General features: G+C 41.5%; 1 long non-coding RNA gene across 2 annotated transcripts in view; it reads right to left on the bottom strand.

Annotated features, from left to right (window-relative positions):
- The window catches only part of LOC123333431, a 115,038-nt gene extending 90,702 nt beyond the window's left edge, over positions 1-24,336 (bottom strand). For both annotated transcript variants that reach the window (XR_006550805.1, XR_006550806.1), the window contains exon 1: positions 24,153-24,336. This is a non-coding gene — a long non-coding RNA (uncharacterized LOC123333431). The remainder of the gene's footprint in view (positions 1-24,152) is intronic.
- Positions 24,337-24,674: the final 338 nt, after the last annotated feature.

Here is a 24,674-nt window from a genome sequence, read left to right as displayed (position 1 = left end):
ATCTGGAGGAAAAAGTTTAAATTAAACAAAGACTGGAAGAAGATGAGGAAATCAGCTGCCCAAATATCTAGTGGAAAACTGCTCCACAGTAGAGGGACTCTGATACAAAGGCCCTGAGATGAGAGTGTCCCCAAGGTATTTGAAGAACTGAAAGAAGATTGACTGGCATGGATGAAGCAGAGTTTGGAAAGAGCGGTAGGAGGCAAGACATAACAAAAGGGTGGATCCCAGAAGGCCTCTGAACTCATCATAAGATGATGGTTCTTCCTCAGAATGAAATAGGGAGCTAGTGTAGTTCTTGTGCAGAGGAATGATGTGATCTACCTTCTGCACGTCAAGGTGGGAAGAAAACCTTCATAAAGGTTGAGAACGTCACTACTGAACAGTGTACTAAAGGTTCTAGGTATTTGGGCTGAGCTCAGCTTGTGTTCTAGCAGCCAAATTATTTGAGTTCCCTCAGGTCATTTCCCCCTTTGGATTGCGGTCTTGGCAGTATCCACAAGTTTACCTCATCAGAAGCTTAACTGTTCCTCCTTTGTCTCTTACTTGGGGCTCATCAATATACGCTGAGCATTTATAATGCCTTATTTGGGATTCACGTTTGGCTTCATTTTCAGTATCCTATATTAATGGAGCTCCTCTATGAAAAATCCAGCCACACGTATTTTAATTTACTAAATATCACAGGCAACTGGAAATATATTTGGGGTGCGAGGGGAGAGTAGGAGGTTAGTACAGTAAGAAAAATGCCTTCTCTTTGATATCTCTTCAAAAGGCCCCTGCAACTGGGCTACTCTGTGTTAGGCTCTACTTCCATCCACGCCCGGACATTTCTGGGCTGGGAGGGCTACTGGAGAATGACTTCATGTAATCAATGAATTCAGAGTCTCTTCTTTAAGAAGTGAGCCAACAGAAGATTTCCAGTTCTGAGATTTATGCTGGTGGGAAATAGTAATGCATTTCAATGAGGAATGATATATCCCAAAACATCACTTTTTTCATTACACTGAGGTACAAAGTTACTGTATTTATTAGATCTTTTAAAAGTCATAAACCATTTAGAGCCATTATCTTACAGACAGATTTAGAAATGTCATACAAGGCTTTCATAGGTATAAATTAATACTCAATCTTCACTTCAAATGAAACTTTTAGGCTCCCTAGTGAGAACAAAAGTCATATTTTAACAGAACACTACATAGATTTCAAAGTGTCTTCATTTTTGCTCACTGGAATTGCAATTTTTCACCCAGAATAAAATATAATTCTTTGACAACAGAGGGACAACAAGCTTAGCCTCTCTATATATCTATAAAAGCCTCTCTTTTATATTGTACATATGCAGTATGGCCATTTGGAATAAAAATAAAATTGTATGTGTGCTCAGTTGTGTCTGACTCTTCATGACCCCATTAACTGTAGCCTGCCAGGCTCCTCTTTTTCCAGGCAAGAATACTGGAGTGGGTTGCCATTTCCTTCTTCAATAAAACTGCATAAACTACAATATATTTATACAATTTTATGGTTGACAAAATATTTTTACTTGTAATGTTTCACATAATCTTTGCAACAACTCTGTCATGTAGATATGATTACTTCCATTTTACAGGTGAAGAAACTGAGGCTGAGAAAACTTGTGACTTGCTGAAGAGTCCATAAGAGATAATAAGGCACTCTGGAGAGCCAGAGTAGAACCCAGGTCTGTCAGACTCTAAACCAGAGTCATCCAGTTCTGTAAGGTGGTTCAGGACTCAATGCATTTATTTTTGTAATAAACATCTTATAATACATCACATAAAATACCTCAACACATCTACTATGGCTATACTTGGAGCTGAGAGCCTCTAAGAGAGGGAGAAGGGTGTCTTCTATCTGTCTCTCCAGATTACTCTCCACCCTTTTCCACTCTGCTCTGAGCCCTGAGACACTGACATGTGTAGACTGAATCCCTAGGCTCCCTTGCTCTCTAGCTTTCTGCTGAGTCTGACCAGTGTGGAACACAAGAAACTGGAGGGAGGAAAGAAGATGTAGCTGGGTGATCTGCTCCTTCAGCTCCTTCCCTGCAGAGTTGCCACAGGTGGTCTTTGCCCTTCAAATGGAGGCAACAGCTCCTGACAGGAAGCTCTCACAGTCTCTAGATGCTAATAAGCTCTTCCACGGATCACCTCTTCAAGGTTAGAGTGGGAAGAGTATTGACAGTTGCTGGTCCTAGGGTTCTGTATTACCCCTAGTAGATTCTCTACATTCTGGCCCCACTTTTTCTAAATCATTCCTTTATTAAACTCTCCATAAATTATCCAATTTGAGTGTGCCATCTGTTGCCTGCTGAGACCCTAACTGACACAGGGGGCCTTCTTAGTGATTTTGCTATCATAAAAAGAATCAGTGGCTAAATTCCTCTGGAAAATAATTCCTAAGCAAATGCTCCATTAATGAGAAAATCAAGCTGGTGTTGATGCAGAGGAAATGAAGACAAATGGAGAGCAGTAATATGAGCTTCACATGTGGTGCATCCTTCCAGGGTGAGACTGATGAGGCGTGGTAGTCATCTATGAGACAACCAACTTTTAAGAAAAGCAGAGTGATCCATAAATCCATATCTGCCTCTCAGGCTGGCCTCACCCACATGCCTGGGACAGCTGGTAAATATCTCCAATTAGTAGGCAGAAAACCTCAGAATAATAATATGTATATGAATAATAATTACAGTAGTCCTCTCATGTACCTCATAACTAGCATAATTTATAGATAGCAAATTTGAGTATCAGAGAGGTTAAGTAATTCAATCATAGTCACACAGCTAGCAAGTAGAAGAGCCAGAGTGTGAGGCCCTACCATGAAGTTTATTACTAATACATTGCTGACTGAGTCCTAATGTACCCCAGAACTCTGGTTTCACAGCTCAGCTCATGTTTAGTGCTTGTTTCTGACACTGCTTCCCACTCTTGGCTGGGTTCCTGGCCCATATTTGCTCATTCCATTCCCCTAAACTCACAGTGTGGCTTCAGTCTCTCCCTATTTCCACCATTAGATCAATGATTAATCCATTAATTCATCATTGGATACACTCTTCTCACTCTGTTCAGTTCTACAATGGCTTTGAGATACACTATCTGCTTCCTACAGGTTTTGTTGGGGGGTTGCTTGGTTTTTTCCATAAGTCCACATTGTTGAAACCAAATTCCTTTCAGGCTCACATCACATTCTTTGAAAATTCATTTCCTTTTCAGAAATTGTCCAGGAAAGAATTATACCAAGAAGGAGTCATACATAACAAATAGCTCTAAATACCAAAGGCTGAAGCATTAAGAAGCCCAATTTTGTGGCCAGAATTTAGTTGAGATCCTTAAAAACCACCAGCTCAGAAAGTGATCTGCAATTGCTAAGTCGCAGAATGAACAGAGCCCTGAAGATTTAGGGAAGGGTTCCTATTAAAAAAAAAAAAAAAAAAAAAAAAAACAAGGAAATTCCATACTACTCAGCCTGGAAAAAAGAACAAAATAATGCCATTTGCAGCAACATGGATGCAATTAGAGATTATCATGTTAAGTGAAGTCAGAAAAAGAAAGACAAATACCACATGATATTGCTTATATGTGGAATCTAAAATAAGACACAAATGAACCTATCTACAAAAGAGAAGCAGATTCATGGACAAAGAGAACAGATCTGTGGTTACCAAGGGGGAGGAGGCTGGAGGAGGAATAAAGTGGGAGGTGGGGTTAGCTGATATAAGCTAACATAGACTGGATAAACAAGATCCTACTGTATAGTAAGAGGACTATATTCAACATCCTGTGATAAACTATGATAGAAAAATATTTTCAAAAAAGGATATTTGCATATATTTAGTTGAGCTCCTTAAAAACCATTCAGCTGACACAGAATCACTTTGCTGTACAAATTTTAACAAAATTTGTTAGCAAAAATTAACATTATAAATCAACTATACTTCAGTGAAAATTTTTCTTAAAAAATACTTCAAAATCATCTAAATGCAAATTATCACCTTCTCACTAGTCTGCTTATATACAAAGTACACCATGCAAAATGTCAGGCTGGATGAATCACAAGCTGGAATCAAAATTGCCAGGAGAAATATCAATAACCTCAGATACACATATGATACCACCCTAAAGGCAGAAAGCTAAGAGGGACTAAAGAGCCACTTGATGAAGATGAAAGAGGAGAGTGAAAAACCTGACTTATAACTCAACATCCAAAAAACAAAGATCATGGCATCCAGTTCCATCACTTCACAGCAGATAGATGGGGAAACAATGGAAATAGTGACAGACTTTATTTTTCTTAGGCTCCAAAATCACCGTGGATGGTGACTGCAGCCGTGAAATTAAGAGACATTTGCTCCTTAGAAGAAAAGCTATGACAAACCTAAATAGCCTATTAAAAAGCAGAGACATCACTTTGCCGACAAAGGTACTCATAGTCAGAGCTATGGTTTTTCCAGCAGTCATGTACGGATGTGAGCGTTGGACAATAAAGAGGGCTGAGTGCCAAAGAATTGTGCTGGAGAAGACTCCTGAGAGTCCCTTGGACTGCAAGATCAAACCAGTCAATCTTAAAGAAAATCAATTCTGAATATTCATTGGAAGGACTGATGCTGAAGCTGAAGCTCCAATATTTTGGCCACCTGATGCAAAGAACTGATTCATTGGGAAAGCCCCTGATGCTAGGAAAGATTGAGGGCAGGAGGAGAAGAGGGCGACAGAGGATGAGATGGCTGGGTGGCATATTCGACTCAAAGGACACTAGTCTGAACAAACTGGTAGATAGTGAAGGACTGGGAAGCCAAGTGTGCTGCAGTTTATGGGGTCGCAAAGAGTTGCACACGACTGAGAAACTTAACAACACTAGCCTGCTCATCTCTGAAAAAGTACCACTACTCTTTTCTTTTCTTTACTATTTACTAATTTATTTATAGTTTACTTGATGTAAAATCTTAAGTGTACGGATCTGCAAATGACATCAAATTTTTTACTATATAACAGACCACCATTACTCATCTTATTTTTTAGTGTAATGCCTCAGTTCAGCTCCCACAGAGTCAATTTTTATGGAAGTATATTTTTTGACTCATCTAATTTATATAAGTATAAAATATTATTTTCCCTAGAATCACATGAACTTGTTGATTCTTTTCTTAAAGAGTTTACAACCTAAGTGGATAGTTAAGGTTTATACACAAACATATAGAGAAGGAAATGGCAACCCACTGCAGGATTCTTGCCTGGAGAATCCCATGGACAGAGGAGCCTGGCAGGCTACAGTCCACGGGGTCACAAGAGTCGGACATGACTTACTGACTAAACCACCTCCACCCACACAAACATGAGGTTTTTAGAACTCACTCTTTCTTATGAATTACATTACCCAGGTGCTAACTTTCTTCCTTGGGCAAAGGATAATATAGTTGAAAAACCAAAGGCTCAAAGAGAGTTAAATAAGTCTTAGATTTTGTCTTATGCCTAACATCTTATTAACAAAATATTTCTAGGGCAAGCCACTTAAACCCCCGTGGCCCTCTGCTTTTCCATTTTGTATATAATGGTCTATCACAGTGTCTGCCATGTGTCACAACCCATTTTGTTCTCTACTCAGCATTTTTCTCACCAGCTGATATCTATTTTCTTGCTTCCTCCCTCTTCATTTGTGTGTGTGTGTGTGTGTGTGTGTGTGTGGTTTTGTATTCACTTTTAAAGAACTTTCAAATAACCACTAAAACTTCCAAAGTTGGCAAACAACTTTCTGACATTTGTCAAATTGTAAGCTCCTTATAGAACCTAGAATCACTAGGACTAGAAATTAGTATGTGAACAATAAATCCCAAGCTCTGGGATAAATCACTGCAAAGCACAATATCATTCTCTATCTGACTTATTTCACTTAGCAAATGCCCTCAAGATCCAAAGAGCACAGATGCAGTTCCCAGGGGATGGGGAGCCTGGGAAATGAGGAGAAGTTGGTAAAAGAGCACAAACGTTCAGCTACCAGATGAATAAGATCTAAGGCTCTAATGCATAAAATGGTGACTGCAGTTGATAACACTATATTGCATAACTGAAATTTGCTAAGAAAGTAAAACTTAAACATTCTCACCAAAATAAAAGGATAAACATGCGAGGTGATGGCTGTACTCATTAGCTAGATATGAAGAATCGTTTCATAATGTATATACACCAAATCATGATGTACACTTTAAATATCTTACAATTTTATTTTTCAATTATACCTCAATAAAACTGAATAAAGAAAGACACTGTCTGCCTCAAAGACTGCATTCCTGCACTAGAATTAGAGTGGGATATTAGCAATGAAAAGGGAAAATAGTTCTTGGGAGCTTCATACAAGAATTGTATTTTCTTCTTTTGATGCTCATGTAAACATACACAGACACACACATATTTCCAGACTCCACTCCAGGCCCTTAATCAGAGTCCTTCACAGATTACTGCAATCTCATGTCTATAACAATAGAGACATGACCACCTGAAGGCAAGGTGGTCATTCTCCCCAGTGATCTCCTATAATCCTTTTTACTGAGAATTCTCATAGCTTTGTTTGGCAAATCAAGTCCTAGAAGACAGGCACAAAGCATTACACCTTGCTCCACCCAGTGTCTGAAAGAAACTGTATAGTCAAGAAGTCATTATCAGACTTTCCCTGGTGGTCCAGTTAAGACTCTTCCTGCCAATGCAGGGGACACAGGTTCAATCCATGGTCCAGGAAGATTTCACATGCCACAGGGCAACTAAGCCCATTTGCCACAACTACTGAGCCCACACACCCCAGAGCCCGTGCTTCACAAGAGAAGCCACCACAATCAAAGGCCTGTGTACTGCAGCCAGAGAGTAGCCCTCACTCGCTGCAACCAGAGAAAACCCATGTGCAGCAATGAAGACCCAGTACAACCAAAAATAAATACATTGCGGATTCATGTTGATGTATGGTAAACCAATACAATATTATAATTAGCCTCCAATTAAATAAATTTAAAATTTTAAAAATTGTTTCTTTAAAACTACATTAAAAAAAAAAAGAAGTCATTAATAACAGCAGTATTTTGTGTCTACCTCCAGCTTTAACCTTTGCATAGCTCTTGCATTCCTGTTTTCTCACCTGATCCTCACAGTAACCCTGGCTACCTGGAAGACATTAACACAGCAGTTTTCTCTTTGGGGATTAGATGCTAAAGCTTAAGGAAAAGACAAAAGCCACCCAGGGTCAAAATTACCCTGAAAGACATACTGAAAGAAGACACTTTGTTAAAGAGCAGCATACCATCTTTCAATAAGTGTGACACAACCTCATGCTAAGTGAGAACGTGAGTGGAAGCAACCACGCTATATAATTCTGTCTTCCTCGTTCCTCCTCCCTCATCTCTGCAAAGTTATAATGAATATGTGACACAATTCCACTCTGCTTCCACTGTATTATTAATGCCAAGTATTTAGCAGCTGACCTCTTCCTGCCGTTGGTACCGGGACCACTGCTTCACTGATCTGGAAAAGGAGAAAACTTAGCATGGCAGAGCATTCCTATGTGCCAGGCACCTTGACATGGATTAATATGCTATTTCCGGCTCATAGTAGGCATGTGAGAACAGTGTTATCACCACCATTTCAGAGAGAAGAGAAACGAGGGTATAGAAGCATGACTAGTGGAACCAAGAGTGGAGTCCTTGTCTCTCTGAGCTCCTCTGCCATGGCTGTGAATTGCTCAGCCAGAAGGGCCTCCTAGAAACATACAACAGTGTGTCTAACATCTAGGCCACTGCCTGTCAAGGGTGAAGATCGTTCTAGAAGTGTCATTGGGCAGCTGGGAAGAGTCTCACCACTCTTGACTGATGGATACAAGTCCCTCACTAAATGCTGGGAGATCCCTAGCCCAACACTAGGCACCCACTCTATAATCACCCCTATTGTTTGGGGACGTTAAGAATCATGTTCCAGTCCTTCCACCTATAAGAAAAGAAATGTTAAATTGCCTAACCCTGTACCTCATTTTGAGGCGTCTCCATAGACATGTACTCACTGAAGTTCATAAACAAACCCATAAGTAAAGCAGACAGTTTTGCATCAAGTGCGGTGTCCCTACTACACAACTCATAAATGGCATTTTGACAAAGTGCCAACTTCCCAGTGCTTCTCATTTTATTCTGGTGACAAAACCAAGCCACGCTCAGTTCCCTCTGATGTATTATTCCCATGAATAAAAGATGTTCCCTGACACTAATTCACCCTGCTTCTCTGACTGCCCACTGTGCCCTCTGCATTTGTCTGGAGAATGGCTGAGTTTCAGAGGAGCCATGGTGCCTCACCCCTGAACTCTCTGTTGATCACACTGTACAGGGGCACCTCATTAAGCGGTTGGTGTTGCCTGCTAATGCAGCATCCCAGGTTTCAGTTAATGGCTGTAGACTTTTTCTTTTCTTTTCTTTTTTTTTGTTTTTGAGAGTTTGGCAGCAGGGAATCCTGGCTCTCCCTCAAGTGCAAAGCACCAAAATAGAGTCTCCAAGAACATTTATGCTCCTAAATAAAAACTACCCATGTGAGTGAGAGAAATCCATGATTCCTTGTAAGAAGGTGATTTCCCAAAACTTGCTAATGAACCAATGAACTAAGGAAAGCTGTCATCGACTTTATTGTTCTTGCTTGCTCTCCCAAGGATGAAAGTTCAAAGAAAAAGTACAAAAAGAACTGGACTGAGAGTCAAGACACCCGGATTTCTGCTAAGAGCTCCCCTTTGAGATCTATGTCTGGGACAAGAAACTTCAAGTCTCTGGTCCTCAGTTTCCCATTTATAAAAATAGGGTAATTGTAAGTAGTCACACAATTCTATGACCTATGTACTCCCCTGGGCTTCATCGCTATGCTGTCGTTAAAGTATGCTTGTTAAGTTGATGGAGACAAATGATACTATATCAAAATATCTTTGTTTCAAGACACATTATCTGTTCAGTGGTACATATTTCAAGTTGTTTAATTTCCAGCTGCATTTAAATTCACTAAAAAGGCTTTCCCATCACTACTGTGTCAAGCTGTGGTCACCATTTGGGTATTGATAGTTAGCAACAGCAACAGAACTGATTGGATGAGAAATGTCTAAATACACAGAATTTTGCTAACCATCTTAACTTGTTTTATAACTGGAACACTGCTGTTTTTTATTCATTGCTCTGAAAATAGTCTTGAGAATACAGTAAGAAATCTGTGGCATCATCACATTGGGAGGATATTTTCCTTCAAAAGGTGGCTCTCTATTTCCTCCCATGCATCTTCTTCATCTCATATTTCCCTTCTGCACATTTCTCCCAATTTATAGCCAATTCACAAGAAAAATCACTGATGAGATATTTTTTTCAAAATGGCAGAGCCCTCAAATCACATAAGCAAGACATAAAATAGGCTGGCATAGCAATTTGTCCCATGCTGAGCCAAGAATGTACAGTCAATAAATACTGATCGGTTGACTGATTGATCTAGTGCTGGGGGCCCGCCTTTCATTCCCTGTCCCACTGTGCTGAGAAGCCATGGACTTGATGTTCCCATTCAAATGGTCTGTGTCTCCATCCCCCCAGTACAGCCAGCATCTGCCTCTAACACACTCACCAGAAATTAGCAGGAATTGATGGGCTCATGTCTATGAACCATTCTGAGCTTCTCAGAAAAAGCCAGGCCACCCACAGAAGGCCCTGTGATCAGGAAGTATTTACACATGCAACAGTGGGCAGCAGTTCCCAGGGACAATCTTAGGAAATTGGAGCGCCAAACACACACATGAGCAAGAGTGCACCAGAGGAGGTTCATACATTATGGATTTCTGACCAGCCATGAATAATACATCGTTCAAATTTTAAAATGCAATAAGTAAACTATGAGATGCCATTAGTATTATGTACATAAATATTTTAGAAGATCCATGTAAATATCCCATAGTTACTTCAGTTAATTGTGATCAAAGGAATATCTGTTGTTAAATCTACACTAACCCAGTGGAGGTTTGGGGAAACACAGGGCTGAATGAATTGAAGAGTAATTATAAGGCATATTTGGAGTATCTCAGATCGATTGAACCACTCTAATTTAGCACCGATTTGAATGACTGCAAAAGACTGTGTGTGTATGTGTGTCTGTGTGTGCTTGTGTGTTGTCACTAAGTCATACCTGACTCTTTGCGACCCCATGGACTGCAGCCCACTAGGCTCCTCTGTCCGTGGGATTTCCCAGGCAAGAATAATGGAGTGGGTTGCCATTTCCTTCTGCAGGGGATCTTCCCATCACGGCGATCGAACTTGCATTTCCTGCATTGCAGGTGGACTCTTTACTGAGCCACCAGGGAAGACTCCAGAAAAGACCCTGCTGCTGCTGCTGCTAAGTCGCTTCAGCCGTGTCCAACTCTGTGTGACCCCATGGACTGCAGCCCACCAGGCTCCCCTGTCCCTGGGATTCTCCAGGCAAGAACACTGGAGTGGGTTGCCATTTCCTTCTCCAATGCATGGAAGTGAAAAGTGAAAGTGAAGTCGCCCAGTCGTGTCCGACTCTTAGCGACCCCATGAACTGCAGCCCACCAGGCTCCTCCGTCCATGGGATTTTCCAGACAAGAGTACTGGAGTGGGGTGCCATTGCCTTCTCCAGAAAAGACTCTGGCTATATTTAAATATTTTCAAAAGGAAAGAGAGAGGTTTTTTTTTTTTAATGAAAGGGCTAAACATATCAATTCAGACTCTTAGGTTGGTCTAAAAAAATAAAGCAAGTAGGTAAAAATGTAGCTGTAGACCATTAAACAGAAAGGTCCAGCAATTCCCAGAAGCAGCCATCCAGAGAATGCCAGGGGACACCTCCTCCATGGGTCACCAAGGAGAGGCACTGGATTGATGAATTAATCTCAGGCCTTTGTCTTACTCTCAACGTCATGTTCAGTCATTTAGTTGTTAGTATTCAAGGTTACCAACTCAGGCTAACAAATCTCCCAAGAAACTATTAAACACGATCAGGATGGCAACTTTCAGTTTTATGATAAGAAATATACCTATCAAGCAGATTGAACATCTGTACTGGCGTAACCAGTATACTCTACCCTTGTATAAAAAGTTGAAATATTAGAAAGTTGCTTGATGATATAGACAGGGATTGGAGAACTTTCTGTAAAGAGCCAGGGAGTAAATATTTTAGTGTTTGTGGGCTGTGATAGTGTGTGTCACGGTTACTTAACTGCAAGCCAGATTTAGCCTGCAGGCAGGAGTGGGAAGACACTTATCTAAAATAAGGGAAGTTGATGATATGATTTAATGTTAAAGAACAGTAGACTTGAATAGTTCTCTATGGGGATATTACTACCTGGTACTCTCACTCTTGGGCCCTGAGATAGTTTTGTGTTGCTTTCCGCTTAGAGATATACATGGCTAGCAACTTCCTTTTGGGGATGTTCTATTCTTTCTTTAGAACCCTTAATATCTCTCATGTTGAAGTTAAATAAGGAACATACATTTTTAATCTTATAAACAAAATTTTGAAACAAATAAGAAATAGTTGTGATTTACAGTTGTGACGGTATGGTACCTGGAGCTTATGTAACGCCATGCAGAGGAACATATCAAAGGCCCCAAAAATCCACACACAGGAAGTGCTGGAGAGGGTGTGGAGAAAAGAGAACCCTCCTACCCTGTTGATGGGAGTGTAAACTGAAATAGCCACTATGGAGAACAGTATGGAGCTTCCTTAAAAACCTAAAATAAGAGCTACTATAAAATCCTGCAATCCCACTCCTGGGCATATATCCAGATAAAACCATAATTCAAAATGCTACATGCATCCTAATGTTCACTGGAGTACTATTTACATAGCCAAGACATGAAAGCAACCTAAATCCCCACTGACAGAGAGTGGATAAAGAAGATGTGCATACATATATATACATAATGGAATATTACTCAACCATAAAAAAGAATGAAATAATGCCATTTGCAGTGACAAAGATGGACCTAGAGATTGTCATACTGAGTGAACTAAGTCAGATAAAGACAAATATCATGCGATATCACTTACATGTGGAATCTAAAAATATGGTACAAATGAACTTATTTACAAAACAGAAATACAGTCACAAATGCAGAAAACAAACACAGTTATCGGGAAGAAGCAGGGCAGGGATAAATTGGGAGACTGGGATTGACATATATATTCTACTATATATGAAACAGATAACGTATAAAGATCTGCTGTACCTATACTATTCTATACAGCACAGGGAATTCTACTCAATACTCTGTAATGACCTATATGGGGAAAGAATCTGAAAAAGAGTGGATATATGTAGATGGATAACTGATTCACTTTGACGTACAGCAGAAACTAACACAACATTGTAAATCAACTACACGCCAATAAAAATTAATTCAAAACAATCAAGGTCCAGTTCTAGTCCAGGAGGTATTCATCTGAGGCTGTACCCAGCTTCACTAGAGCTCAGAAAACTCATCACCTCGCCTTTCACTCTGGCCCTAGTGCCAGGGAAACTCCACCATGGTTTCTCTTCCCCTAGGTATCACAGCAGTACATCTATGGTTGCAAAAAAGGAACTTGGTGAACGACAAGTTACAGCAGTCTTTTATTTTGGTTTGGTTTTGGTTGTAGAAATGGGGCCACCGTTCAATCATGTCTGTCCAGATTTCCTGGGTTTCAGGTTCCCCAGAACTCATGGTCCCTGACACTGCACTGCCTCTTGGGTCTTCAGAGCTGCCAATGTGCTTTAACCCCTATTTCTCCACTGCTTCAGCATCTGTCTTTGCTGAGGCACTCCATCTGCTCTCTGCGCTCTGTCCAGGCCAAATGGAAGGAAGCTTTCCCTCTTTTGACATGACACTGCTCTCAGTCTGGGACTCTATAAATGCACTGTGGCTGCCCAGAAATTCTATACCAGATTTCATTTATGTAGATGCAAAGATTTTGTTTATGTAGATGCAATACAGGAGACCTAGGTTCAATCCTTGGGTAGGGAAGGTACCCTGGAGAAGGGAATGGCTACCACTCCAATATTCTTGCCTGGAGAAAATCCCATTGGCAGAGGAGCTTAGTAGGCTACAGTCCATGGGGTCTCAGAGTCTGACTGAGCAGCTAAACAAGAGATGCAAAAGTGCATTTTTCTCAGGAAAAGGTAAGCAGTTTTCCACAGATGATCAGAGGGGTAAACGACCTCCCCAAACTTGAAACAATGACCACACTGTAATTGATTAAAGTGGAAATGCATCAAATACAGATTTACTTGTGCCAGTTCCACCACCTTGACTTAGCAGGAAGAGAGAGAAACCACAATCTACATAATCCAGGTAATCCTCCACCTTTGTACTTAGCACATACCTAAGAGGTGAGCCTGAGATGCTGACCTAAATCTGCAGTCCTCAGTCTGGAATAAGTGCTTAACAAAACTGCTTTCTAAGAACTATGACAAGTACACTAAAGAACATTATTCAAGAAATATTTTCTCTGAGTCGATGGTGATGAGACACCTGGAAAGAGGAAAACAATATACGCTTTCTCCCAGAAGAGTTAGTATTCTTCCTTTCCCCTCCCTAGCCTATTCTTTCTCACTGCCAGGCCAACGTCCTCCTCTTTCACCACTCCATTAGAAATACTAACTCTGCAATTCCTTAGAAAGCATCGATCACATCACCCCTGGCTGGAAAATATGCAGGGTTTCTACTTTTTCTGGACTCAGTATTAATTTACAAACTACAACTAGCAAGCTGAACAGGGGACAAGAAAGCATAAGAAGAGGAGTAGCCTACACTTGAATGCCGGCTCAAGTTCTCCATCCATCTACCTCATACCCTTACAGAATCACCAGCCCTGCTCCACACAATGGACCCTTTCACAGAACACAAAGCACGCATGCAGGCAAAACCTAAGTTCCGGCAACCCACTCAAAAACAGCAGAGTTCTGGGGACTAGCAATAGTGAATCACCAGAGGGAATAACTACTTTGGAATGTCTCTTCCCAAGAGTCATGTCAAGGTTTTTAAATAAAAGTCAATTATATTGTGACAGTTTTCATTTAACATAGCCTAGAATCTTATTTGGGCTTCCCTGGTGGGTTGACAGGTTCTTTAACACTGAGCTTCTGTTGGCCCAGTGATAAAGAACCTGCCTGTCAATGTAGGAGACATGGGTTCGATCCCTGGATCACGAATATCCCCTGGAGAAGGAAACGACAACCCATGCCAGTATTCTTGCCTAGGAAACCCCATGAACAGAGGAGCTTGGCAGGTTACAGTCCATGGAGTTGTAAAAAGAGCCAGACACAACTTAGCGACCAAACAAGATTCTTGTTTACAAAGCTGAAATAGAGACTCAGATGTATAGAACAAAAGTATGGACACCAAGGAGGGTGGGGTGGGATAAATTGGGAGATTGGGATTGACATATATACACTACTGGTATTGTATATAAAACAGATAACTAATGAGAACCCGCACAGGGAACTCTACTCAATACTCTGTGATGACCTAGATGGGAAGGAAATCCAAAAAAAGAGGGGATATATGTATATCTGATTCGTATTTGTATAGCTGATTCACTGTGCTGTATATTCACTGTATATTCTGTGCTGTACAGCAGAAACTAGTACACTGTAAAACAACTATACTCCAATACAAATTAATATATAGATATGAAAAAATAAAAAATATTTTAAATGCAAAAAAGTTAAATAGCCTAAAATCCAAACTGTCTCATCCTCAAAGCCAAATCTAAGTCTCTTCTCTTCCATGTAGCCTTTAGCACAGACTATTTTTTTCTATTCTCTGAGCTCTACCAGCAGAGAAAATTGGAAGTGCACAGAAGTACAGCTCTCTGAAGGAAAGAAAAATTAAATGGCACTAGCTAAGGATAAGCCAGTGGGTTCCCAAGGCAAAGTGATGTCCTCTAAAGCCAAATTCTTCTGTGATCCTCAAGCCTCACCTCCTGACCTGGGAAATGGAGAAGTGAATAAAAGGTCAGCTGGCAAAGAAACAGAGCCCCTGTCAGCTGGTCTGCTTGATAAAACACACTAATAATATTCCAGAGCCAAAAAAAAAAAAAAAGAGCATAGACATAAATTTTTAATTTATAAAATTTTAATATATAATTTATATTTATATATATATATAATGTAATAAAAGCCTAAAAGTGAGAAGAGAATGGATGTGGAGGAAGGATAACAGAGGCGATAAGTGACCAGGGGATATCCTGTTTCCCTCAAGGGTGAAGGACAAACTGGGCAGGACCAGGCAAAGGAAAGGAGGTGCTAAAAAGGACCCAGCTCTATAGCACGAGGCAGGTCTAGCCACCCACACTAGTGATGGAACTCTGAAACAATTGATAGCAGCAATGAGAACCCCTGCCAGAGCAGTGAGTAGACCTCACCAGAGGACCTCAGCTGCCCAGTGGAAGAAGCAGTGGCATGGCCAGGCTGCCAAGGTGCATGGACCCCAGAGCCTTGGCTGCAGGGGGCAACATGAGCGAGGTTATGAGGGTGAGAACTGAGTGCTAGTCTCACCCCCCAGACATGGCCAGCGGAGCTCCAGGCAGAGACTTGTATCTCCAAAACCAAGCATGGTGTCTGCTTTACAACAAGTGCTTAGTAAATATTCAAGAAAGGGAGGGAAGGAGAGAAGGAGTTTGGCCAGTGGGGCTCAAAATCAAACAATTTGAGTGGTCACGATAGTTACCACTTCTTTGCCCTTCCCATGATTGTATGTCTGTAAAAGTCGCTCAGTCATGTCAAACTCTTTGTGACCCCATGGACTATACAGTCCATGAAACTCTCCAAGGCAGAATACTGGAGTGGGTAGTTCCCTTCTCCAGGGGATCTTCCCAACCCAGGGATCAAACCCAGGTCTCCTGCATTGCAGGCAGATTCTTTACCAGCTGAGCCCCCAAGGAAGCCCTTCCCATGATTGTTTCAGACCAAAAATTGCCTATTATACTTCCATAGGATCATAGGACTAAAAGAATTACATCTGGAGAAATAAATAGCAAATGATCATTAAATATCTATGTGCAGTCATTAGAGCCAGTTAACTGTGTACAGTTCAACCTGACATGGAAAACGTAGATATAATGAATAGCAAAAGGAAACTGAGGATCTTTGAATCAGCCCATGATGACTTACTGGGTCATCATGGGCTGAGGAAATTTTTAGGAAAGATTTATCTCCATCCAGGAGATAGTGTCAGCCTGTTTCTAAGTTCATAGACTAGGAAGACTAGGAAGGGAAGCAAGGAAGCATGGCTCAAAATGTTACATGAGTCATCTGAGGTTTTCTATTTTTTTAGTGTGAGGTTTTCAAATGATAAAACCAATCTATAGTGTTTATAAGGTAATACCACACAAAGATCTATAAAGAGCTAATCACATCCGCAGCAGACCCATGCAGCTCTCACCCCTTTCCCAAAGAGCATAGTATTAATGCTGGTATACATCTTTCCAGACCTTTATCTTCATCTAAATGCCTCTAAGTTATATATGTAGTTTTTTAGTCATTTAATTTTCCCTAGGGATTCATATTCTTAACATGCAATCTGATTTTTTCATCAAATAGTAGATCTTAATGTTTTTATCTCTTTTAATTCTTTTATATATGTCACCCACAGAGACACAATTTTACATTAATGGCAGTGGTATACAATCTTTTCTCATTTTGTTCTTTTTTTAACCCCTGCCTCTTCCCTCTGCCCTCTTCTCCCTCACTCTGCCATCATTCAGGAAGACATTTTCTGCTCTCCCATGGCTCAGGGAGGAATACTTTGAGGGTGGAAATGTACTTTCATGTCCAGATTGCCTCTTTCATGTCAAACCTGGAGCTAGAGGCCAAGTCAAAAGGCCAGTGCACCTGGCCTTCTCAGACAGGGACAAAGTCAGATCTCTGATCCTGTGAGCAGTGAAGATTCTGGTCACTGCCTGCATCCGGGGAAACACAGCTGTGCACAAAGTACTCAAGAGCTAGGTCAAGTGCAGCACACTCCTCCACCATTAGCTTTAGGACACACTTTGAAGTTCTGAAAGAAGCTGGAAGCCACCCACATGTATAAGCAATAAGGTATTATCAAAAGAAAAGGAGCTCCATGGGAGGGGTGTGGTCTCCAATAATAGAGAAGATTATTAGCCTAAAGTCATGAAAATCTGTTTAAAAACCAATATATCACTGAGGTTCCCAGGCCATGGCCCTCTTTTACCACTTTTGGCCACCAAAATGAGATGAGAAATGATAAATTAATGCCAGTGTGTGAAAGTGGTATTCGCTCAGTCATGTCCAACGGTTTTTGAGACCCCATGGACTGTGCCCACAAGGCTCCTCTGTCCATGGAATTCTGTAAGCAAGAATACTGGAGTGGGTATTCAGTCTAGCCATTTCCTCCTCCAGGGGGATCTTCCTGACCCTGGGATTGAACCTGGTCTCCTGCATTGCAGGGAGATTCTTTACTGTCTGAGCCATGCTAGGATAAAAGTTAATGCCAACTCCAATAGTTCAAAATGAAGATCCAATTTATTTATTACTCACTGTACTCAGTCAATCATTTGTCATTGCTGCTGCTGCTGCTGCTGCTAAGTCGCTTCAGTCGTGTCCGACTCTGTGCGACCCCATCGACGGAAGCCCACCAGGCTCCCCTGTCCCTGGGATTCTCCAGGCAAGAACACTGGAGTGGGTTGCCATTTCCTTCTCCAATGCATGAAAGTGAAAAGTGAAAGGGAAGTCTCTCAGTCGTGTCCGACTCTTAGCGACCCCATGGACTGCAGCCCACCAGGCTCCTCCATCCATGGGATTTTCCAGGCAAGAGTACTGGAGTGGGGTGCCATTGCCTTCTCCGTCATTTGTCATTAGTTACCTCAAAATGTCATTTGAAATGCACAGAAGGTATTTCCCAAGACTCTGCTGCCACCCACAGTTCGAGGTAGAAACAGTGGGACAAAATCCTTGGCAGCATGCATGAAAATTATGCTCTAAATTGACCTATATAAGATTGTTGTTCTATATTTGCATAGTTTTTAATGTATGCATATTTATCCATACATACACACATGCATACACACACACAGCCATTTGGTTGATGATGAATAAACAGGGTAACACTTGAATTCAATTAAACTCACTCCAGGTTTGGCACTTTTCCCACAGCAAGTAAATCAGTATTGTCAAAATTGGACTTGTCGTTTAATTAAGCCTGGGCATTAATAGTCCCATGGCCTTCAGAGACATCTTTGTGTCTCAGTAAACCAGTTTGGATTGTCAGGGTAAAGAGAGTACTTAAGAGGATGGAGATGTTGCAAATGAGATCCAATTACAAAGGCTTCTATCTAGAATGAAAATGTTGCAATATTCTTCTAGTTGTGGGTGAAGATTCTTTTCAGTTGAAGATCAGACTAAAATTGAATACTCCCAATAATCCATGAGGGAGATATTATTACCGCCACTTCATAAGTAGGAAATAAAGTTACAAGAAACTAATTACTCATTTTTCTAAACACTTCCCTCAACTAGCATCAACAAGCAATCATTCAGAGCTTTACAACAAAGGTCTATTTTTAAATAACAATAATAATGCTGTAAATTTTATCAAATGATAATACCAGGGAATGATTCCTCTTAGTGGATGTATTTTTCTATAGAAAAACTTTTTCATGGCAGGAATCTTCTTAAATCTAAGTTCTTTAACTCTCTGATAGCAGATTTCATGCACACTAAGTCGTAGCAATTCCTATAATGATAAGTTCCAACTCAAAGACTGAGCAAGTTCAGCCCAGCCGCCCTATCAGTCCATTTCTGCCACTCTCAAATCACTCCAGTTTAAGAAAGACTTGTGGACCCTGTATGTCCGCACTTAGTCCAACTCTTTGTGATCCTTTGGACTGTAGTCCATCAGGCTCCTTGGTCCACAGGACTTTCCAGGCAAGAATACTGGAGTGGGTTGCGATTTCCTTCTCCAGGAGGGAAATAAACAGTGTCAACCTTATATCAATAGAAAACATTCTGGGATCCCAGTCTCTAAATTAGCAGTAAGTTTAATTCTTCCCTCTGGTCCTTCCACCCCTGGTAAATTCAGCAATGCCTAGGGATATTTCAGAGAAGGCAATGGCACCCACTCCAGTACTCTTGCCTGGAAAATCCCATGGATGGAGGAGCCTGGTGGGCCGCAGTCCATGGGGTCGCTAAGAGTCGGACACGACTGAGAGACTTCCCTTTCACTTTTCACTTTCATGCATTGGAGAAGGAAATGGCAACCCACTCCAGTGTTCTTGCCTGGAGAATCCCAGGGACGGGGGATCTTCGTGGGCTGCCGTCTATGGGGTCGCACAGAGTCAGACACGACTGAAGCGACTTAGCAGCAGCAGCAGCAGCAGGGATGTTTACTGATATCCCAGACCCAGTCCTGATTGTCCTTCCTACTTCCAGTGGAGCAGGAACTCAACAAAGAAGACTCAACCATGACCATGACCACTTGAGCCCCAGACACAGGCAGCCACGAGGCTGCCATTGCCACTTCCCTCCTGCTGTGCCTGTAGAGAAGGGGCTTTCTGCCAGGGACCACAGCTATTGCCATCACTTTGGCCTCAAGGAATAGGACAATCCTGTCTCCTGCTTATTTCACCCCAGATATAGCTCAGGTCTGACCTACTAGTGACCAGCAACACAAAGATAAAAGCGCACACAGGAAGTATTTTACAATTACATTGCAAGTGCAGACTCATTCTGGAATCCCTCACTATACTTTCCTAAAGGCAGCTCAATCACTAACCTCAGAAATGCTCTTGGAGTTTTGTTTTTTTTCCTCCCTACTCATCTCTGTTGAAAGACCCTCTCCTTGGGCAGCTTAACACTGAGGATTTCCACTCTTTCAGATCAAGTCCCACCTCCACCATGGGGCATGAGGAGGACAACAACAATAAGATGCCCATGAGACAACCACACAGCAGTCTGACATCAATTCTTCCCCAAAGACCGAGTTACCTGGTCTTAAACAGCATCCTGTATGGGATACTTGCATCCCATGCAGGAAGAGAATACACAAAACTCAGGCCAGGCATTTGTTAGCCTGCTATCATCAAGGTGTCAAAAACATGCGGAGTCCAGACTGACCCAGACCACCAGGTCACATTACATGTCCTGAGCAAGAGAAAATAATTGGACGATACTGTGAGAGGTTCAACACGGAGACTCCAGAGCCAGTCCACCTGGGTCCAAACACTGGCTCTGCCACCTTTCTAGTCTTCGACTTTAGACAAATTACTTAAACCTCTCTGTGACTCAGCTAACCCAGTTGCTGAGTGGAGAAAATAATACCTATCTTTTAGGATAATTCTAATAAATGTTTTAGATCCACGCCCAACACATGGTAGGCAATCTACAGATGTTAGTTATTGTTATTCAAAGACAGTAAAATAATTTTAAAACCAGCTCTACCCAAAGCAACCTACAGATTCAATGCATCCATATCAAATTACCAATGGCATTTTTCACAGAACTAGAACAAAAATTTTTTTAATTTGTATGGAAACACAAAAGACCCCAAATAGCCAAAGCAATCTTGAGAAAGAAAAACAGAGCTGAAGGACTCAGGCACCCTGACTTCAGACTCTGCTACAAAGCTAGAGTCATCAAGACAGTATGGTACTGGCACAAAAACAGAAATACAGGTCAATGGAACAACAGAAAGTCCGAGATAGTTGACCATAGGTGCATGGTTTAATCTATGACAAAGGAGGCAAGAATACACAATGGAGAAAACACAGCCTCTATCAATAAGCGGTGCTAAGAAAACTGGACAGCTACATGTCAAAGAATGAAACTAGAACACTTCCTAACACCATACACAAAAATAAGCTCAAAATGGATTAAAGACCTAATGCAAGGCCAGACACTATAAAACTCTCAGAAGAAAACATAGGCAGAATACTCTTTGACATAAATCACAGCCAGATCCTTTTTAACCCACCTCCTAGAGTAATGAAAATAAAAACAAAAATAAACAAATGGGACCTAAGTAAATGTACAAGCTTTTGCACAGCAAAGGAAACTATAAACAAGACAAAAAGATAACCTTCAGAATGGGAGAAAATATATGCAAATGAAGCAACTGACAAAGGATGAATCTCCAAAATATGCAAGCAGCTCAGATGACTCAATATCAAAAAACAATCAATCAACAAATGGGTGGAAGACCTAAACAGACATTTCTTCAAAGACATGTAGATGGTCAACAAATACATGAGAAGATGCTCAACATCACATTAGAGAAATGCAAATCAAAGCTACAATGAGGTACCACCTCACATTGGTCTGAATGGCCATCATCAAAACATCAACAAATAATAAATGCTGGAGAGGAAAAGAGAATCTTCTTGCACTGTTGGTGGGAATGTAAACTTGATAAAACCACTATAGCAAACAGTATGGGGGTTCCTTAAAACACTAAAAATAAGATTACCGTACGACCCAGCAATCTTACTCCTGCATATATACCCTAAGAAAACAATAACTCAAAAAGACACAAGCACCCCAGTGCTCACTGAAGCACTACTTAAAATAGCCAGGATATGGAAGCAACCTAAATGTCCATTGATGGCTATCTTAAGTAGTGCTTCAGTGAGCATTGGGGTGCTTGTGTCTTTTTGAGTTATCTTTTTCTTAGGGTATACATGCAGGAGTAAGATTGCTGAGTCGTATGGTAATCTTATTTTTAGTGTTTTAAGGAACCCCTATACTGTTTGTGTATATATATATATATATATATATATATGGAATCTAGAAAAATGATACAGATGAACTTATTTGCAGGACAGGACTAGAGATGCAGAAGTAGAGAATGGACTGTGGACACAGAGCGGGGAAAGAGGGGGTGGGATGAATTGGGAGAGTAGCATTGACATAAATACACCACCATGTGTGAAATAGACCGCTAGTGGGAAGCTGCTGTGTAGCACAGGGGACTCAGCTGGGTGCTCTGTGATGACCTAGATGGTGGGATGTGGGGTGGGATGGGAGGGAGCGGATATATGTATACATATAGCTGATGAAGTGAAGTGAAGTCACTCAGTCGTGTCCGACTCTTTGTGACCCCATGGACTGTAGCCTACAAGGCTCCTCTGTCCATGGGATTTTCCAGGCATGAGTACTGGAGTGGGTTGCCATTTCCTTCTCCAGGGGATCTTCCCGACCCAGGGATCGAACCCAGGTCTCCTGCATTGCAGGCAGACACTTTACTGTCTGAGCCAGCTGATTCACTTTGTTATACAGCAGAAACTAACACAACATTGTAAAGCAAATTAAAAAAAAAAAAAGGCCCTAAAACTAAGCTTAGGAAATTCAGTGAGAGGAAAGCCCACAGTATGAAACTGGCTGAAATAATTTTTTGCCTTACAATAATGGAACCCTTTTGCATTATCAAGGTTACAAGCAGGGCATGCTGAAAACAGTTCCGCAGGAAATCAGTGCCTGCAGAAGTTGTGAAAATTAGTTCTGGCCCTGAGAAACTAAGCTTGCTGCATTCCAAGCACTGAGATTCATTGCCATTTTTTTTTTCCTTTAAGCTAAAATTTTAAACTGGCCCGTGTCATATTAACCTAAGTCAGAACCTCTATTTTAAAGTTCAGGATTCAATTAGCAGGGACAAGTAATTACTTTTACTTCACCAGCAGGCGATACACTTCAGAGAGAGGAAGTTCATACTTCACCTCTGGCAATGGTTCTATGATCTGTTGCTGGTCAGATGGCCAGACTGAGCCTTGGCTGGACCCCAGGTGATGCCACCTAAGCGCCATCTCTTTGGGAAATAGAAACCAGATCTGTTATCTTCAGCTCTGGAAAGATCTCCCACTTTGAAAGCTGGCTAGCAAGATGTACAGAATGTCTTGGTAAGAACCTCTCTGTAGTGATCACCCACTAAACATTCACATCAGTAAATCTGAAGGGATGTGTGTGTGTGTGTGTGTGTGTGTGTGTGTGTATGATTGTGTTTGACAGCTGAACCCTGGGACTGTGGCAAGCGCATCAGACCTGGAGTCAGGGGTCATAAGTGGGAGTCTATCACTGACAGCACAACCTGGAGTTATTCACTCCATTTGTGGGAGCCTTGATTTCCCCAATGTGTAAATGCTGCTCCCTCCTGGATGTGTTCATTGATTAGATGAGGTCATATATGAGAACACTTGGGAAAGTATAAAGCTTGCTATTACTCTATAGGGTCCATTTCAAACAAATATTTAAAAGAATAATTTTTTAGACTCCGCTTATTCCCCCCAAACACATACCATATTTCGAACTATTTGATAGCAAGGACTGCCTTTCATTCCCACATGTCTAAATCTAGCACAGTGATTGAGACATAGTAAGAGTTTGATGCAAGTTTACTGAATGAATGAAAAAGCAAGCAATTGATTGGGGACAAGTCCAGTCTAAGAGGGATATCAGCAATTACATACAGCTTGTCCCAAGATCTTGATTTGGCATCAACCAAGACCTCAACCTGAAAGCACAGATAGGATGTGTCTGAGTGGAGAAATTAAGAAAAAACAAGAAGCTACAGAAACCCACAATATCAAGTAAGGGGTTCATATTTAAATCACATTTTAACATAGAGTACCTAAAGGCAGTGGACGATGAAAAACAGAATGTCTTGTTTTTATTTAATATGAATCTTAAGTATTTTAGAGACTTGCTTGCTTCCCAACCTAAGACCACCTCCATTAAAGGATAGAAACTATGAGGCTAAGAGAGGTAAACTGTTTATCCAGTGCACCCAACCAGATGTCCATGCAGATATCAGGCAGGTCTACCAGACATCAGGACTTTGGACTCTGTGCCAATGCTCTGGGAAGCCCCATGACCATGAAAGGATTCTCAGATTTCAGGTGGCACACAGCAATAGCTATTCATTCTGGCTTTTCCCCAGCTCAGCCCAGTTGGAGACACTAATTCCCTGAAGTCAGAGGCCCTCCATCTCAGGCTACTGAGAACAGAGCCTGTAGTAATGGAGGGTCCCCAGCTCCACCTGCAGAGGCAGTGTGAAATTCATCTACACTCCAAAGCCCAGATGACCCAAGGAATGCGGCAGCCGCTGGTCATGGAGCTGTATTCCTCCTCACCCCACCACTGACACTCACCACCTTGGCTTTTGCTCCAGCTCCCAGAAATGTGACCAGCCCCATCTCTCCAAGAGACTAGACCAGCTGTCCTCAGACTGCAGAGAGGACCAGAGATGCCATGTTCTTCCCAGCCTCCAAATCCTGGCAGCCATAGGAGCCCAGCTCTATCTGGCATGCTCCTGTGTGGCCCGGACTCCAGGTGTCCTGTTTCTTGTTAGTGACTTTCCCACAATTCAGTGCAAGCACGGCTGCCCAGTAGAATCACCTGGAGAGTATTAAACCCAACTGACACCTAATTCCTATTCCCACAGATTCTGATTTAATCTAGGGTGTAGCCAGGGCATCAGAAGTTTCTCCCTGGGTTATTCTATACCCAGGGATGTAAATGATTGTTTTAGTGCCTAACACAATCACCTCTAGCACTTGTTTAAAATGTAGGTTTCTGTGCTTGCTTCAGCAGCACATATACTAAAATGTAGGTTCCTCAAACCCCAGATAGTATGTTTCTGTAAGCTTTGGCTGCAGCTGGGGAAAGTATGT

This window comes from Bubalus bubalis, chromosome 4, assembly GCF_019923935.1.
Source record: "Bubalus bubalis isolate 160015118507 breed Murrah chromosome 4, NDDB_SH_1, whole genome shotgun sequence".
NCBI classification, from domain to species: Eukaryota; Metazoa; Chordata; class Mammalia; order Artiodactyla; family Bovidae; genus Bubalus; species Bubalus bubalis.
This window is presented reverse-complemented; position numbering and strand designations above follow the sequence as displayed.